Source organism: Papilio polytes, unplaced genomic scaffold (genome assembly GCF_000836215.1).
Source record: "Papilio polytes unplaced genomic scaffold, Ppol_1.0 DF820622.1, whole genome shotgun sequence".
In the NCBI taxonomy this organism is placed as follows: domain Eukaryota; kingdom Metazoa; phylum Arthropoda; class Insecta; order Lepidoptera; family Papilionidae; genus Papilio; species Papilio polytes.
Genome location: NW_013528582.1, coordinates 315,920 through 336,892, shown reverse-complemented (window position 1 = coordinate 336,892; position 20,973 = coordinate 315,920). Strand labels below are relative to the sequence as shown.

Sequence of the window (20,973 nt, the reverse complement as noted above, 5' to 3'; positions counted from 1 at the left end):
TAGTATAGAATAATTTTATTAACAATCCGACTAATCTAGTTTTATGAGAATCGGGATAAGGTTCATGTAACAGTTATTTTATATTTAAGATATATTTTACAGTGTTTATTTTTAGAGTGACATGTAATATATCAACCTAAAATGTTCATGTCAGACGGACAAAGACTGATGGTGATGAAAATTATGATGATGACTATGTTGATGATGATACTATAGACAGAGCCAAACACAGTAAAAACCAATGCAATCCAAATCAATCATTTTTTTTGCAGTATTAAGAGTGGGCGCACACCTATGACTGAACTATCGCATCGTCGATTGTCGATTGTTTCGCAGCCCATTCAACCGTTTACGTGTAGTGTGCGCACACCATATAATCACATAGGAATCAATTGGAATTACGCAGTTGTGCGATAATTTAGTCAAAGCTTTGGCGCTTTATCTATAATATTATAATAAAACGTAAACACACACTTCTTTGTTGCCTAAGATCTCAGCAATTACAGCATATTTTTTCATATTTCTTTTTTTAATAAAAAGCCCTACACTTACGTCAGGCTTTAGGCTATATATTTGCACGCCATTAAACTTAGGGGGTAAATATTTTGATAAAAACCATAATGTGGGAAAGAGACCATAAGTTGCTGCCAACATCAAGGAAGCCGGATTGCCATAGATTGTCATCATGTCATGTCATTTTGACATTTGCAATTGATAAATTGACACATGTAAACGATAAAATGAAGTTTTTACAAATACCTGCGGATGAAGCCGCATGGAAACAGCTAGTCTTTTCTAATTTCAAATAGAAATGGTCAAATGTTATTTTTATGCTTTGTTTCAAAGAAAATACTATTGTGAAGCTTCAGTTTGCATAAATATCACATTCATATTCCTCACGCCGAATTTTGTTACTTGTGAGATAAGACATAAGAATATAAAAACGCTTCGTTGCATCCTATCCGTTTCATGCATGTCTCACTTGCGGACTTAAACTGTGCAAAATTTATATTGTATGAAAAAGCAATGTTTCTTGTTATTTTTGCTCTTAAACAACTGTATAGATTTTGATATTCCTATTAGCAAAGGGTAGAAAGGGATTAAATTAGGCCTCCGGTACTACACCCTTCAGACGAAATTCGGAATTTCTCCCACTTCACTCCTGTTTTCTGTGTGATGGTGGTATTACACCGGGCGAGCCAGCCCTGCAGTGCGTAGATGTTAAAGCGGGTCTATCACTACTGATTGATTTGGTTAAACTTTGGCAAAATTATTTTTGTTAAGATTTGTTTTTCATAATTATATTTTTCGGTATAGTATTTTTCCCCTATCTAAAAGCTGCAGCTCTTACTGCAAATCGATTTTTCAGTCTACAGTTATCTGTCTGTATCTACTAGACTATTCAGACGCTGTAATTCCTTTAATGTCAAATGACCAGGACATTTTCCAGCACGTATTTAGTTCCCGCTAACTTGCCAGTTGATAAATAAACTTTTACGTGAAACTGGGGAAGCAGTAAAAGAGTTGTTTATTTTGAATTTGGTGTTAACATCGTGCACATGTAGTGTTCAACTTTTCCTAAAACTGTAAATTAAAACGTATATTTACACTTTTATATTACTAACTAGCTGTTCCCGTGCGGCTTCATCAGCATGAAATTATAAAAAAATTATTTTATTGTTTACATTTGTCAAATTATCAATAGCAAATGTCAAAATAACAAGACAAACCTTGACAATCTTGCTTCCTTGATGTTGGCAGCGACTTATGGTCTCTTTCCCACATTAGGCTTTTTATCCAAAATATTTACCCCCTAAGTTTAACGACGTGAAAATATATAGCCTAAAGCGTGACGTAAGTGTAGGGCTTTTTATTAAAAAAAGAATTATTCAAAAATATGCTGTAATTGCTGACATCTTAGGCAACAAAGAAGTGTGTGTTTACGCTTTATTATAATAATATAGATTTAATTAGATTATGTAGAAAGTAATTCAACAACAGATCAAATGTTTCCGTAATTTGCGTTCTCAATTTGTTTTGATGAAAAAAAATGTAACTAATCACTTTCAATTTAATTTCTCATGAAGCTATAATTACATAGGTATATTTATGCAATACGATTTTTTTTTCAACATCACTTTTAAAAGTCGGGACACCCTAAAACTGAGAGACAAGAGTGTTACTAAAATTACTAATTGTAATTGTACCACTGTGCACTTCCTGCTTGATCGTGTACTGAAACTGTCCAATTGATAGCCCAGTAAATATTAGTAACTGGGACCGGGCACCTCAAGCTTTAGTTAACATCGAACAATTAATTGTGTTACCGTTCACTTCAGCGTGTTTGGTTTTCATCAACTCCCTGATGACTTTAGGATACCAGAATTACTACACTGAAATAAATTGAATTAAAATCCCGATGCGCTTATGTCCTTATGAAAGAGCATCTAATATCGTTCGGTACTTAGTGGGTGTTAAATATTTTTTATTACGTAATTTGACAATTTACTGGACCAGGGCCAGTCGTAGCTGTAGTGCATTACACGATAATCGATCGAATATGAAAATTAAAAACAAATTATAATTGCCATGTGTCACTCTGTAACTTCAGTTAGTGTGATATTGAAAAGAAAAATGAAGTACAAACTCAGTACGTACATAAGTGCTAGATTGTAAGAATGTAGCATCAAGAAATGTATATTTTTCAACAAATTCCTTATTAAGCCTGAAAATGGTAATGAGTCTAAAACTTAAATGGATAATTAGCGCATTCATCAATTTATTTTATAAACGCAAATAAAGCTCGTGTAGCAGAAACGTAACGCCTCAAAGGATTTGTTCCGTCAAAACGAGTTTTACTTTGTATTTGCTTCTCGAATGGAACATTTTACGGGTTTTAAACTGAAATCCGCTGTAAATCCCGAGACAGTGGCGCCGCCGCCGGCATTAGCTGTATAAATGGTTGAAGGCTACGAACCAACAATTGTTGCATTTATCCAAGACGTGGGATGGATACGTTGAGGATTTGCAAGATGTCTTCAATTGTAAAGAATTAAACTCTATATACGGTAAATTAAAACCACAGGATTTACAGGTACTTTATTTTTAAAGTAGCTGTTCCCGTGCGATTGTCAAATTGACAATTGTCAAAATGACATGTCATGACAAACCTTGGCAATCTTGCTTGCTTGATGTTGGCAGCAACTTATGATGTCATTCCCACATTAGGGTTTTTATCCAAAATATATACCTCCTAAGTTTAATGGCGTAAAAATATTTAGCCTAAAGCATGACGTAAGTGTAGGGCTTTTTATCAAAAAAAGCATTATTCAAAAATATGCTGTAATTTCTGACATCTTAGGCAACAAGTGTGTATTTACGCTTTATTATAATATAGTATAGATATCCAAAAGTATAAATCTGCCACGTCGCTAACCTTAATTAAAGCAGGAATAGTAAATTATTACAAACATGCCTAAGGTCTTTGATCTGGTCTAATAAACACTATCTTACTAAACTAATCTAACGATGCAACAAGGAATATTTTAAGACTAGCTGTTCCCGTGTGGCTTTGAAATTATAAAAACATTATTTTATTTTTTACATTTCTCAAATTGTGATTTGCCAATGTCAAAATTCAAATGCACAAATGACAACGAAGGCCTTTGACATTGGAAACCAATAACCCTGCCATGGCCATCTTGCTTGTTTATGGTCCCTTTCCCACATGGACGTTTTTTCCAATTTTTCTACAGCGAAAGTTTAATAGTTTGATAATATATAGCCTAAAGCGTGTCATAAGTGTAGGGCTTTTATTAAAGGAATTATTATCCAAAAATATGACGGATTGCTGACATCCTACGCCACGAAGTAGTGTGTGTTTACGTTTTATTATATTAGTATAGAGTATAGAGTATAGATAATCAAATGAACCACTACTATTAAGGTAGTACTTCGATCAAAGACAACGATATAATAATTGCTTTTAACTCTAATCAATTGAAAAGGCTGTCGCTATAAGTTACGCTGGACTAATTTTTAGTTGGGTGCCGTTTATTTTCAACATCGTGATCCATTACTTAACTTATACTTTCGTGGAGGAATCCGTTAATAATGAAAGTTGTAATTTACTTAGGCCCGAATCCGTTTCGTTATTGATCAGGTGAAATTTTCAGTGACATTGACAAATTGTTTGGATTCCTCAATTTTATACAGCGTTGTTACATCGGGATTAGTAGAATTAAGGTAGATTTCGATGTAATTTGTTATAACGTATCTTGTACTTGTATTGATCAAGTATTTATTCTTTACTTTATTTAAGCAAAACATTTCGAATGAAAACCAACAATTATTTACTTTTCTTTACAAATGTTGTGGAAGATTGTGATACTGCAAAATGCCTGCTAATTTCAAAGTATACACCAAGTAGACAATTATACAAGCCGTAGTACATATCTTTGCAAAAGAAACCACTAGAGAAAACAATACGCGTAAATTGTTTACAGTCTCTAAAAATAATTCATCGATACATATCTTTCTTTGCCTAACTGTCTGCTTTTTCCTTCCTCATCTCAACGATATGTGAAACGGAAATAGTATTTATTTAAGCGCGAATGTTATAGCGCGTGGGTAGTTCGAACGTGTGTTATTTTCGCCTCATTAACTGTAGCTACCAGGGGAAATAAACGATATGAATATCGCTGTTGCTTAATAGGGAGGTACCGCCTTCGAGCAAGATCGCGATTAACATATTATTGAAGTATTTTTTTCATTTGAGAGGAGAATCGATACACGATACATACATTTTGCTTCTTATGCGCAAACACGTAGTAGGGAATTTCAGTTTGTTCAATAACTTTTATAGTATTTACTAATATGAATGAAAACTCAGAGCTATTTGTAAAAAGTAAGGTTAGCTTGTTTAAGGGACGTTTTCCGTTGTCTACTTTGTAATCTATAAAGTTATTTCTTGTGGTTTTACTTATAAATAGTGTTCGGTAAAACATTAAGCGAAATATTGTGGTTCTATTTAACAATACATGAAATATATTAATTATTTGGAGATCTCTATCGTCATGAGGATCTGTTTTCAGGAAATCCTCAATTTTTGTTTTATTGTGTATACCTTGTGCTACTTTCTCATTTGTTCTAATAACTCGAGTACACACGTAAGCAAACACGACAGGACGCGTTATATCGAGTTAGTCCAGCGGACAATTTGCGCCTAAACAAATATTGGAAACTGTGTTTGGTCGCTCGTTTCACGATCCGCGAGAGACTCGTGCTTTGACATTGTAACTTATGTCACATGTAACTATTATAGGTTATATTTATAAGTATTTTTGTATACTTATATTAAGGTTATTTAAAGATTTTATATATTTGTACGAAGTAACATCGCTAGAGAATAAAATGTTAAGCGATTTAAGAGGAAAGATTAGCTTTATAACATTCTTAATTACAATTCTGTGGAAGTTTGTAATATCTCAAATATATTGAGAATTAAATAGTTTAATTTCTATATATATAATATCACTAACATTTTTTTAATTTAATTCCTCGTATGCAATAATCAGGTAGATGTTCGGTTTTGTGAAAACGTTAATTTTCATCGCCGGGTAAAAACTGCCATAATAAATAGTAATAAATTGTAAACTGCATACCAAACTAAGTTAAATTACTCGCGAAGCGCTTTAACGGTATAATTTTTCATTTAGTGCTGATTCAGTGAGCCATTTTGAGCTATTTATTGTCGTTATTTGCTCAATGAATTTTCGAATTGTGGAAATTTTTACGATCGCTATTGCTTCTGCGGACTGCTATGTATTCATTAAAGTTATTCTATTTTATTGTTACTGGTTCAGTTAACTAATTTTAATTAAAAAAAATAACATCATTACGTTTAGCAATAGAATTACAAGACATTTTGTTAAGGAAATTGAATAAGAAATAGTCGCATTAGTAGAGGCGATTTAGACCCTATCATCCACATTAGTGATTAAATTCATTTATTATCAAGAAGTCCAATAAAAATCCAATATTTAATTAAATACAAACGTGTAATATTCGATGTTAGATGCTTTTAAATTGTACAATCAAGTCCAGTGTTATCAGGACGGGCGTCGATTGGGTAAGGTTCCAGCGACACTGATGTATCACCTAGGCTATCGATTTCACCTTTCAGTTGTAAGCAAACATGTTATCGAAGCTAGTGCAGTTGGAGAAAGAGACGCAAACGTCCGACCTAGTCACTTAAACCTGAGTGATTACTTGACAATTTTTATATTCGTTCCATAAAGGGTTAATTTTCTAGTAAAGGGGAAATATCTTGTCACTATACTGATATAATTGACATTGACAGTTCTCTTGATGTAGCAACGCAAATAAAAACCATTCCTACTTCAATTTATTAGGGGAATTATTCATCAAATTAGATACAAACATTATTAATTCAGATTTGACTGTGTATGACCACTATAAGCAAGCTTTAAACTGAATTCCAAATAAAAACAGCCGAAAACATAAGTGTGACGCATAACACGTTTGACCTATAACACGTAGAAAAACCTCCATGATTACCTGGCGAAATGAATTTCGTGTCAAGGCCGTAGCTAAGTTTTGCTAGCGCTGAGTAAATTGACTTCACTTAAGCTCTCGTCGGCTGTACAAATATTTTTCTGTTGGGAAAACGCGTTCGAGTTAGACAAGTCGCTTCTATTTGTTCACTTCTTTATAATTCTGTTGACGCGTTCAAATAGTGTTGGATGACGGTATTTGCGTTGGATAGTTGAGCAAACCTATGTAATAACTAGCAATTTTTTTTTTCATCGATGGCACATTCTAGCTAATGTGACTTACTTTATGATTTATATTAGTTTAGCTGTACCGTTATTCAGCGATAACGTAGCTTTCTAATGGTGAAAGAATTATTGAAATCGACTCAGAAGTTTTTGAGTTAGTACTGACATACCAAAATACAAATCTTCCCATTTTGTAGTATTAGTAAAGATATGCATTAAACATCAGCAATATTCTGAAAATCTGTAATAGCTTGACTTTGGAGAATAACTGCGGAACGTAAAATGAAAGTAAAAAACTCATTTTAGTTTTTTTCTTTGAAAATGATAAATTCGACACTATGTAGTACTTGAACACCTCTTAAAACTTCTTTAGTTCTTAAAACATTTTTAGAAAACATCGACATCGTAAACGTATTAAGCTACAATTTTAAATTCACTGTTCATTATATTCACGTGATATCAAGTGTATATGCAATAAAACGAAGTGCTAAAGAAACTAAACGTGAAAATCAAAGAGGAGCATAATTAAAAAGAAAAAAAAGTTAATCAAGAGCAACTCTAAACGACGCTTCCGTGCGACTTCAAAAGAGCAAAAAATTAAACAACAGTTTGTCTCGTTCCGCGTAGCTTGCGCACAAATTGAAATTATTGTTTACTCTATTTCATTCGCTTTGAAAATAATATCTCTGTTGTCTTCAGGGGAGGATATTAAAAAAAAATGGTGTAGGACTTATAAAAAAAAAGGAAAACTAACACTCATTGATACAATCAACTTTTTGCGTAACCTTCAACAATAATATTTATTTTTAATCAATTTAATAACTTCTTTTTTAATATTATAATATTTTAATGAAATTCTGTTGAAAGTAGAGTTGAAGATAGTTAGCGTAATACAAACAGAATTCCAAGCTAGATGTTCGATTATTCCTATTGGCGCTTAATTGTTGATTTTCGAGCAATGAAGAAAAATTCCAAAAAATGGCACGTGAAGATAGAGCTTTAAATTATCTCATAGCCGTGTGTGTGCGTTTGCATCTGTGTGCGTGACTCTGCAGGTATCGGACGCTCTCAGTTCCCTTCGGGCCGTTGAGCTTTGAAGACGCGTCGAAAGTTCATGTCGCTTTCGATAATACGCCGCGATATTGCGGTAAAACGTAAAAACAGTTCCGATTAGGTAAAAAGGACTTGTGACTGTTTTTTCTATTAATTTTTTGGTATATATTTTTTTAATTACGGATGATTTTTTGAATGTTTATATAAGATAGACGTAAGATTTTTTGGAGTGTCAGGCGCTAAAGGAACAGTGCTTCGTGTAAGTGTGACATAAATTGAATCAATTAGCGTAAAGGATGTACAAGGATGTGATTTGTGTCAGTTTATTAAACTATAACTAAAAGTGAAATTAGAGTGACCTTTGAGTGATTTTTGACTATCGAAAAATTCATGTAAGTTTTAACTTATTTACGATAACTTTATACGCATTTTTTCGCAGGAGTTTTTTTTTCAACTATATTTTAATGATTATAATTTTTATTGATCTATATCTTTTTAAATATTTTAATTGGATGTTATAACTTCATGATAACTTTAAAAGAAAAGTACAAAAATAAGGTTTAATAAGTTTGTTGCAATTATTTATTTTATTCACAACAAAATATTTCTCCAATTTAATGTTTACTTCAAATAATTTGATACATTCAACAAAAACTTTAATGATTTAATTTTTTTAATAATCCCTTGTTATTTGAACCATTTTAATAACAGTTTAATAATTCAAAGATAATATGCAAGTTTATGTGTAAATGAAAAAAAAAACTTTTTTGTACAATTGTTTAAAAATTACATAATACAGTTATTGTAAAGGAAGTATTTATTAGTCACGACATGGATCATTATCGAATTCATATTTTTTATGAATGGAAACCTTCGTGCTATAGAATTTAATTCTAAATTGACCATTGTAGAATTTGATTGTAGATAACCTTATCAAGTGTCATAGAAATCATAATTTTATATCTTGTAAAGTAACCCAATTTAGAAAGACTTGCGGCACCAATAAATAAATGGTCACTAAGGGTCACACTCAGACTAGATTTAATATTAGAAATGTACACTAATAATGGCTTTGAAAGAAAGAGGGAGGGAAATAAATTTAAATATCTCCCATTCTACAGAATTACCAAGAATATTTTTATATCTGTATGTAAATGAGATAGTTTTTTAAAAATACTTTAACAGACTTCTAAAATGAGGTTCTGAATTCGTATGTTTTTTATAACTAAAATGTTTTATACGTAATATTAACATAAGATAATATTTGTACAGAATTTATATTTGGCTAGAATATATTTTATACATCACTCGATTTTTTATCGAACTCGTATCTATTACATTGTTATACTAAAGGTGAAAGCGACATCTAGTATAAGAGCTAAGTGTTAGTAAAATGCGCTGTGAAAAATCCTAACGTTTCACCTGATTTTCTTTCAGTAGTTAATAGAATGAGGTTACTTTGCGAAAATCCCTTAAGAAATAGAAATAGATAATTAATGTGTATGAAGTAAAGGAGTTTAAGTTAAGTTAATACCTTTCAAGATACACTAAGTCTTTACTTAATTTTGAAAAAATATAAAGTATTTATTTTATTGCAATTTATATTTAACCGTTAATATAGATAACCAAATTATATACATAATTTAAATAGTTATTGTCCCTCTTTAAGCTGTCGCTCGCAAATTTGTCCACGCGGAAATGAAAAATGTTTAGGTAGCTTTTGTGATCTTCCAGACCGTGCTCTATATCTATACAAAATTTCATGGAGATCCACTTAGCTGTATTTATCTTTTAAGACATTATTTTCATTGATAAATCTATACTAATATAATAAAGCGTAAACACATAAACACACACTACTTTGTGGCGTAGGATGTCAGCAATCACAGCACATATTTGAATAATTCTTTTCTTAAATAAAAGCCCTACACTTATGACACGCTTTAGGCTATATATTTTTACGCTATGAAACTTGGGGATAAATAAATTGAATAAATCCTTCATGTGGGAAAGGGACCATAAACTACAAACTGCCAACATTAAAGAAGCAAGGTTGCCATGGTCATCATATCATTTTGACATTTGCAATTGATAATTTGTAACAATACAATAATTTTTTTCATAATTTTATGCGGATGAAGTCGCACAGGAACAGCTAGTAACTAATAATTATCTAAACATTTACGGACGAATTCATTAGACAATTATTATTAAAATAATTCGAAGATTCAAGTAAACGACATACCATTCGTGTCGCAACTGTTTAACCAAACGACAAAACCCAACCGAAAATGGCCAAGTCACCGAAAACTTTGTCACGTAAAAAGCCAACGTTACCATTAGTGAACACAAAACAATACGTAATACAAGTTTAATCGTTGCACAAACTCCGTTTCAAATGTTACACGAAGGAATGGAAAATAATCATAACATTTCATTGCGGACATAGAAGCAATAATGATTCGCCCCTTGTAGAACTTGCCAGAAATGTGTAAACTTTATAGTTTAAGATCCAATACTGGCGAATCACATAATATTATAAAGATGAAAGATTTGTATTGTTGTATGTATTGGTATAACTCATAAACAAGTGGGCCGATTTTTTAAATTCTTGCACCATTAAAAAGCTACGTTATTACTCTTTAACATAGGCTAAATTTAATGTGGACAGAACCACAAGCAATAGCTAGTATCAAACATGACAAAATTGGGAATAGATAATTAAAAAAACCAATGAACTCGATTGACTAGGAGAATACATGTAGCGGAAATGCGAATGTTAAGATGGATGTGTGGGGTAACACGATTGGATAAGATACGAAATGAGTATATTAGAGGAAGTTTGAGAGTAGCCTCAGTGGTTGAGAAAATGAGGAGTAAAAGGTTAGAGTGGTATGGGCATGTTATGAGAAGGGATGAATCGCATGTAACAAGAAGAATGTTAGTTATGAATGTGGAGGGGTACATCGGTAGAGATAGACCTAGAAAGAGATGGATGGATTGCGTGAAAGGTGACATGATCAAGAAGGGAGTGATGATTGAGATTACGGATGATAGAGTGCTTTGGAGGACGAAAACCCTGTGCGCCGACCCTACGGGAGTGGGATAAGGCAGGGGAGATGATGTGAATCAACTCGATTGACTGTGTTTACTTATGTTATAGAAACATTTCTTCTCACAATTGGCTAAAAGTAAATAAGGTCCTCATATAAATTTTAAAGACTATTCCAAAGTTCGTACCAACAATGAAATTAAAGGCATTATTCTCAGCTCAAATGTTCTTAGGAGCTTAGAATTCTAAATACCTTACACTTAATGTAATCCTTTAAAGGCCAGCTTAGTTAGACAAATTACCGCCCACTTATAAATAAGTAAGCAAACTCATAAACTTCGGCGTTATTTACTAACACTAGAAATTTAACTGTTTACAATTTCTACAGTTTTGTTATTCAAATACATCTTATTTGTCCACACACTTGATCTTTAATTTTTCTGTCCAAAGAATTCTTACGCTTTATAATAGCGCCATCTTTGTAAATTAACCGACAACATTTCAAATAACAGCGCCATCTAGTGTCTCTGATTTGATTATATAAAAAGTCGTGCCATACGTATTTTTATTTACTTTAGTCGCCCAAAGATGTGTGTTTGTGTTCTCATTTTCTAAACTAACTGTCGATAATAATTTATGATGATAAACTGCAAACCACACTTTAGTTAACAAGCGTTAATATTTATGATGATGTTTAAGAGCATTAAATTATAGGATGTTATAACGCGTTGCAACTAACACGTTTTAAATAGGTTTATGATGTCGAGGTTAAATAAAAATATGAATAAGCCAAAGTATTGGGTAATATTATTCTGAGAGATGTGTTGATGATATGAGTGATTTAATTAAATTTAGAGTATCATATACTAGCTCTCGTCGACGACTGCGTTCGCACGGAGTTAGTAAAAACAAAACAAACTAGCCTATACGTTCCAGACAGCCCTCTACATCTATGCCAAATTTCATCAAGATACGTTTAGCAGTTTAGGCTACAAACTCGAACAAACATCTATGGAAATTTTATAATATTTGTAGGTTAGGATTATAGTAATGTTAAGAAATTAATAGTACATATTCAGACATTAAAATTATATTATGTTACAGAGCGTTGAAACAAGATTTCAATAGAAAACATGATAAAAGCATAATTGAAGAAAAATACTTGAGAATTTTTAAACGCCTCCAGATGTTTTCGCTTCAATTCGGCTCGATTATAAAAACGTAATTAGCACTCCTCAAAGGTAATCTTGGCAGATTAATCGTCTAAATTGCCAGACCTCTCCCTAATGAACATTCGGGCTCTGGCAATTTTCATATTTTCTTTATTGTGCGCGTAACCTTCACTGAATTTTATGACTAAATAACTTTGTCCCCAGTCATACATCAGAGGCCTTTTACGTTCGTTTTTGAATATATTATTTTCAGCATAATAATTGCGTTATGAAGTACTACGGTGTAGATATACTTATGAAGGGTTACCATAGAGGCATCAAGGCCATAATCGTTCTGGCAGTGTGGACTTCTTGACTTCAGACATATCTAAATATCTTCGCTGAGATGTACAGGTTTTATTACAATGTACTCGTAAGTAATGTATCGATTGTGTACGTCGGTTAAATGAACATATGAAATTCGAAAATCGAAAAACATCATGATACATGGGGGAGATCGTTAAACGTATAGATTTCAGCCTAGTCCAGTCAAGCTATTATCAACTGCACCACCGACAGTCACAAAAATTTGTAATTAGTGAATACTTCTATGACATAAGCTTACAAAAGGTAAGCTAACATCCCAGTGATCCCTTTGGTTACGTGAATTTTCGACATATTTGAATCGGATGTTGAGTTTATTTCTGCTTATAACATCGTGCGTAATTAACTCTTAAAGGTCACGTTAACCGGGTTGGGAAGGTAAAATTGTTTCGTATATGAGTTACGCATAGATGTTATTAATTTATAGCAAACCGAATGTGTCAAGTACAGTTCTCAGACGCTTAAATTTGGATTCCTAATAACCGTTCCGGTAATTATTCTAAGATACAATGAGAAGTGGTTTAAAGCAGAACTAGTAAATGACTTTATTATTAAATAAATTTAGTAAAATCCAGAGAAAAAACTAGTTACTTTTGTATAAATGAATCGTCTCGAGTCTCGACCCCCGAACTAAACATGACCTTGTCGAATAACCGGTTTGAACCGGTGTAGGTTTTATTTGCTTTGATAAATAAATTAATATCCGATCTCTTAAATACCTTTCTCCCTTTCCTAACCTAACCTAACAACTTATATAATTATACTAATACTAATACTATACTATACTAATATATATAAATGCGAAAGTTTAGATGGATGGATGTTTGTTAGAATGTCGCCTAAACTGCTTAACAGATCTCAATGAAATTCGGCAGATATGTAGAGGACAGTCTGGAAGAACACATAGGCTACTTTTGTTTTTTTAAAATCAACGCGGACGGTGTCGCTGGCGACAGCTAGTATTGAATAAAGTACCAATAGGTAAGGTAATAGAATTTACCATCAATTACTAACTGTTTTCTACTATCTAAAAATCATTGAAGACTTTTGGTGAACATCTTTCATCCGCTCTTATTTCATGCCTCATCAATTTCTTCTATCAAATTTAATCTCCACGCAAGATAATTGACCTTTATGAAGGACCTTTCTCGGAGACACGACACGAGGCGAGCGTTATTTATGTCTCGGTCCGTTACGTTTTACGATGTCGCGGAAAACTGTGACGAAGCTTGAATAAGCGAATATATTCAGTTGTTGGTGCGCTTTAACTATTTATCACTTAAGTATTTTATCTACGAGCTGTCGACCGCAAACTTCTTTAGCGCAAATTCGTACCATCCGTTACGCCATTTTGACAGCGGGGAATTTAAAAAAAGTAGCCTATGATATGCCTATCCATGTCAGCTACCCACCATTGAAAATCCCGTCGAAATCGGCCCAGCCGTTTCGGAGATTACCTGGGACAAACGCGGCTTGCGGACAGACAGACAGACAAAATTTTTTTAAATGCGATTTTCTCGAAATCTGGATCTTCTTTTGATATTACAGACACTGCAATTTTATAATGAGTAGGTATATGTATAGACTTTCTTGATTTTCATGATTACTAAATTATCCGTGTCTGTGTACTCTCTGTCTGTTAAATGTCTTTATTTTTGTCATTGCTTATTTACACTTTTTAGCCATCGTTAAAATGCATGAAATATTTCCTCCAACGCTCGACAATGTCACACTAATCTCATTGGTAGCTGGAGGCGAGGGGTGGCGAGGGGTGGCGGTATCTCGCTGTTTTAATGTAAGACACACAGAATCGCGTTTCTTTCCCGGAGATTGAGGCGAGGAAGGCGTTGAAATATTAATAAAGTTTGCACACACAATACACGTGAGACCGGCAACGAGATTTGACGGCCTCTTGTGTTCGCGGTTTTGAAATTTTATAATATACATTGAAAAACATGAAGGTATATTTTTTTTATTTTAACTTTTGGGTAAAATAGACAACACGTAATATAAAAGTAAAAAACATTTACATTGTACCTCTATCTAGATTCGAAGTCAGTAATTCTCAAAGTTACCAGAAGGAACCCGTAGAGTTTACAGAAAATCTGGCAAAGGCGTACATTATTGGTAAATCAAATCTAGGCATTCACTAATTGAAAAATTCCACCGAAAACAGCATATTATTTGTAAGATGTACAAGATAAGTATGCATATATACGTGTGAACGTCACAGCCATGTTATGCTTTAATAAAATATAGTCTTCATTACCTCTTATGTTTTCTTCCAATTCGCACAGAATAACCTTACCAATATAGCCGTCGTGTCGTCGAGCTATGTAACACCCATATCTTTGACATCCGACTACTATCCGATTATTAACATAACAAGCACAATTACGACATTTTAAAACCATGACATAAATATTTTAAATAATGTTTCGGATCACAATTACAAAGCTTACATCGTTATTTAAAATTGTGACTAAATAACCTTCAAGAATACAAAATACTCAAGAAATTTCTTTGAATATTGCAAATTACGTTCAATAGACAAACTTCACTTCGTCAACAATAAATAACGTTAGCGGGCACTAATTGAATCACAAAATGACCCGTTATTATAACCGACTCGTTAATATTCATGCAGCTTGAGTATACTCGATAGCGTTTTCATAACATTACAAATGAGTGCGGCTAAGTATATTAATGATACGTAAACGGATATACAGGGTGTGCAGAAATAACACAATTTAATTCCCCATCTCTGTTTTAACAGACGTTTACACTTTATCTTCCTTTTGTAATCAATTCGTATTCAAACTGTTTAAAGTAAAGGACAAGAATACTTGCCCATTTCTTGTTGAGATCCTAAAGAATAAGGCCGTTTAAGTGGTTTTTTGTTTTTAAAAACAGTACACTTATAGATAACGACTTCACCCGCGTGAAATTATAAAAATAATACAATATAGCCTCTGTTACTCTCAGAATAAATACCTTTCTAATGGTGAAAGAATTTTAAATCGGCCCAGTAGTTTTTACGTGAATCAAATATATACAAAAATATAAATCTTTCATTATATTTATAATACAACAATAAAAAATATGCAAAATTTGACAAAATATTTAAAACGTTGTTGTCAATATTTGCTTATCGTAAGCGTAAACACACAGTTACGTTACGTCATCAAATACAGAATATTTTTGAATATAATAAATTAATAATACATTTTATGTGGATCTGTGCACATCCAGTTAAGTGGCCAATATTTTTTTTCATAAATATAGCGAAATTTGTATTCAGTGATAAGGAAAATTATGAACGAAGACGCACGGAAACAACTATTTATTATTATTCCAGATGCATTAGTTGCAAAAGAAGTAGCTGGCAGATTGCCAGATTATTTATTTTGGTTAAAAAATATGGACATGGTTTTTAACGGTAATTATGTGTATTGTGTATTTTTCCACATGGTATGAGATGGTGGTTTAAATGAAAGAAAAGTCAAATCACTTGAGTTTAAAGCTAAAATTTTGTTTAAGATAAATTTTGGTTTCAAGCGCGTTAAGATTATTTATCTTGCTAATGTTATAAATGCGAAAGTTTAGATGGATTGGGTATGTCCATATTGTGATATCGTCCGATATACCTAAAAATTAAATGTATTTTTACGTTACAATTTAAAATGAAGAAATAATTCTTTAATTTTATTTAAGAAAAGAATTAACACAAATATTTTTACGCGGAAAAAGAAAATGAATTTAAAAATGATTTAACAATTTTGAAATTAACATCTTTATTTGAGGTAATTATTTAAAATGAAAAAGATTTTTGTATTTAAAATGAAGCAACATTTAAAAAATAAAATCTGTTTTTTGTTAAATATTATTGGAATGTATTTAAAATCATTTTTAATTCTTTTGTAAATTTATGTCTGAATGAATAAAAATCATTGAGTATTTTTTGGTACAATATTTGTTCATTGAATAATTAAAAAATATTCCTATGTTTTGTGATTCTATTACTAACTTTTTACTAATATTATAAATGCATCTATAGATGGATGGATAGTTAGAGTTTGTAGCATTCGGATGAACGAATCTGAATAAAATTTGACATGGAAGTAGAGTCTAGTTTAGAAGAACACATAGGCTACTTTTTATCTCGGATATAGTTACTGTTCCCGTCGAACTTACTTGTTTTATTTTTTCATATTTACTCGATAATTAGGCAATGGTTTAACATTTGTTGTTAAAATTTGACACAAATATAAAACAATATCTGAAGTATCAAATGCGGTACAATTAATTCCTGAAATATGCCAGGTTTCCGAGGAATACGTTGATTTTTCATAGTTCGTATGTTTTCTATAACCGCGTGAAGTCGCGGGCAGCTAGTATATAAATGCGTGGTTGATCTAAGAATATCTAATGCTATTCCTTAATAACAAATCAATCGTGAATAATCTAATTACCTTGTTTAATTAGTGTCTGTGGTTTATAACTTAATTAATGCGCCGATCCATCTCTCGCGGCGTCTCGGGACGCCGTGAGTGTTTTATTGAGTTATTTGTTTGATAATTACATCCTTAGATTATCAACTGTCGAATACCAAATTAACTGATGTTTATAATTGATACGTTAATTTGATTGACGTATTAATTTAGCGTAGATGTAGAACGTAGCCTGCAAGAATACATACTTTTTTAATTCCTCGCGGACGGAGTTACATAAGCTTGTGTCTTATTTTCTCAAGACGCATTCTTCGAATAGATCGGTTTTTGTTTTACGTAAACTAAAATTTCACGTTAAAATATAGAAAATGTGACACGTAACTTCTATATGCTATTTAAATATTAACAGTCGACTCAGAAATTTCATATATAAGTCACCTTTTCACATTTATTTTGGCAGTCAAATAGATGAGGGTACATCTGACATCGGCATAAAAGAATCTCCGGGGAATAAAAGAAACGCGATATGAACGAGACTACACAAGTGACAGGTTACGTTATAGAATTGAAATTATATTGTTTATAGTCTTACAATGTAAGCATGTCCATATTGTCCTTAGATATGTATAAATTCACCAATGTACAGTCGGGGAAATTGGCAGTATTGCACATAACAGTTTTAATACTGGTAGAGCCCGCTTTAATCTCTTCGCACGAATAAGTTGGCATGTCCGGTGAAATACCACGACCTCACAGAAGACAGTTAAGTGGGAACAATTCCGCGTTTCTTCTGATGAGTGTGGTGCCGGAGGCCTAATTTATGTCTCTTTCCCGTTCCGCCCTTTACTTATAAGAAATGGATTGGATGGGAAAGTGGATTTGACGGTGTAGGAGACGCATAGGAAGGGGAAATATCCTCTTTATGTACATCTCTGTCTATTTAGCAACGCATTTGCAATTGCGGATGCCTATGGGCAGTCACTTTGCCGTTTTGGCGGATTTATGTGGCCGCTTTCTCGTTTGCCACCTTATTACAATTGTTTGAACATTTGCAAATAAAACGCAGCTTAAAATGTACTAAAAAAAGTCTGTCAGTGATACACGGCTAGTTATTATTATCCTTTCGTTTGCACTCACTGTCTTATATGTTATTGGTATTTCTCATTTCAATGAACAAGGCAATTTTTCCTGAAATGGAACACCGCGAATTTGCGCGACTGTACTGCTTACACCAGGGGTCGCCAACTTTGTTAGATCCGAGATACACATAGTTCTGTATCTCTTTAAAAAACATATTTCAGTAGGCATATTAACTAGCCCATGTATTTATTAATTTTGCCTTAACACGCTCGATTGACCAGATAGTATATTTGTTACAGATAATATAAATTCGAATGTTTAGATACATGGTTTGTTAGAGTTTATAGTCTGCCTAATTTTAGTCCCTTTTCCTTTCCACCCTTTTCTAGAGAGGAAAGGATGGGAAGGAAAAGTGGAATTGACGGTAGAAGAGACGTATAGTAAGGGGAAATGTCCTCTTTATGCGTCTCCTGCGTCAATTGAGAGTAGGGAACGCATTTGCAATTGCGGATGTTTATGGGCAGCGGTCGCATTCCATGTCAGTGGTTTCAGGTGGCTACCCACCGCTTGCTTGATTGCCACCTTATATTATAAAAAAAATCTCAATGAATTTCCCAATGAGATTTAAAATAGATGACCATAGTCTGGTAGATCATATAGGCTATTTTTTAATTCCACACAGATGGTGTCGCGGGCGAAAGCTAGTAATAAATGTGTAAACACGTGATAGTGAAATTGTTTAATTAGCACAACACTAAATGCAATTAACATTAATTGGTGCGATGTGATAATTTGCACTGCGTCAAATGACCAAACTAAAATAGAAATACAAAATCCAGCGCAGCGTTATTACTAACATAATAGACTTTCATTTTAATTGTAAACACTATTAATAATTAAAACTAACATTATTATTGATATTGCTAGTTTGTTTAAGTATTAATATCTGAAAGCTAAAGAAGAAATAATTTAAGAAGTAACATTTATGTTTGTTAATTATCTTAATCTATTATTTCTCGATTTTAGATTTCCTAACAAAAGGTCACCAAATTCATTACTTCAAATAACATTTATAATGACAAATAATAACAGTAATTTACCTTCTTATGCGATTATTAACAAGAATGAAAACCTATGTTTATTTTATATGTGTTAATGGAGGTGAAGTGTTACCAACATTGCAATATAATTGGTAGACGTGGAATTTAAAATAAGTAGCCAAAGTGTTCTTCTAGAATGTTCTACATCTGTACATTTTTTTTTAAACAATCGTGTAGTCGTTTAAGAGATAACTTCTAACAAACATCCATACATCTAAACTATCGCATTTATACTATCAGTAACATGTATAGAATATGTTTTTTTTTTTATTAAAAATCTTTTATCAAAAACATCAAACGTCAAATTTTTTACATCATCTGATGGAATAGGGAAAGCCGTTTTATTATTTCTGTTAACAAAGTTTAAATTCAAACAGAAATTTATATAAATTTCGTTATTGACTTTTCACTGAAAGTTTAAATTATCCTAACGCAGGCTTTACGAAAGTCAACAAACAAAGCTCTAATACAATCATTAAAGCAAAAATCACCGAGAGCGTTCAACGCAAACACATTACGTGAAAGTTTTGTACCGGACATGCCTTTTGTACCCTCTCACTCGGATTATGCTAATTTAGGGTCCAAAATATTTCGTGCTCATTTCAAATAATTTCCGTTGAGTTGAAATATATAATGAAGTAACTTTAAATCTGCCGAAATGCGGGTGCACACCTTTGATTAAAATATCGCAAAGATTGTCGATTGTTTTGCTGCTAATTCAATTGTTTACAGCTAAAAATCGAGTAGTGTGCGTACCGTATTATAGGAATCAAAAGGAAATTAATAGTAGTGCGAGAGTTGAGTCAAAGGTGTGCGATTTAACGGTTGCTTGTTAGGTAGCGCCGGAGTAAACCGTTTAATCTCTTCGGGTGCGATGTTTAGTGCAAAGATTTACGATGCATTTTCCGTCTTTCGTGAAAGTTCAAATAATCCAGTTAAATTTGCAAGCTGTAAGGGAAATTTGGAGAATTATTCGGCAATTAAAATGTATTTTGCTAGTATTTACGTAAAGTGGAAATGTTTAGCGTAGTTTATATTAAAAGAATTATTGTAACTTTCCTTTACTTGGCTTTCTAAATATATGTTTATACCAACTTCTACCCTTTAGTAAATTTAATTATTTTACCGTCTTTTAGTCGATTTATTTAGTTTTTTTGTTAATGTTGACAACTTATAATAACTTATGGAACTCTTGTTTGCTCTTTGAATGTGGTATTTCAATGGTTATTCCTTCATTTTTTGTATTTAAACTAAATAATTCAGTTTCTAACGTTGTTATAATAATATTACGTAATTTCTAGGACAGGTTCGAGGACAACTATGGAATGAATAATGACAAATCTGAACACTCTAAGCGCAACGTGCGACTGATGTTTGCGATTACTCCAATTTATATGCGACAAATGTGCATGCAAACATGCATCAATGGAGTAAAGAAACTGGGCTTATAATTTAATACAATATGTATAAACTAACTGTTGCACACGACTCCGTCTGCCGTAAATAAAACAAAAGTAGCCTATGAGTTCTTCCAGGCTACGTTCTGTTAGTGGGACATGTGAACTAATTAAAATTATTTTTTATATTGTTCATTAAAAAAGGCATCTAATCAAATAGACTACGATTGATTTTCCAATGACTTAATTGCAAGGGATTAAAAAGTCAATTTTCATTATGCGTTGATAATGGTGTCTCGGCGTCGATGTGTTCAATCGTCAAGCTATTGCAGAACCGTGTCTGATTTAATGTCTGGTTGTCGCTAATGTTGACATTAGTGTAGTTTTTTTGTTCATTGTAAGAGCGCCATCATCTTTGACTAAACTATCGCATCACTGTTTGGTCACGCTTTTATTTCTGTGCGCACTCGATTTTTAGTTGTGCACTAAACTGCACTAAACAGAT

At 32.6% G+C, this 20,973-nt stretch overlaps 1 protein-coding gene across 1 annotated transcript in view; it reads left to right on the top strand.

Annotated features, from left to right (window-relative positions):
* Window positions 1–7,890: 7,890 nt before the first annotated feature.
* LOC106110512 (B-cell receptor CD22) overlaps window positions 7,891–20,973 on the top strand; it is a 143,819-nt gene continuing 130,736 nt past the window's right edge. Inside the window, exon 1 of the mRNA XM_013292370.1 lies at window positions 7,891–8,245. The gene's annotated coding sequence lies outside the window, so the exon portion shown is untranslated. The remainder of the gene's footprint in view (window positions 8,246–20,973) is intronic.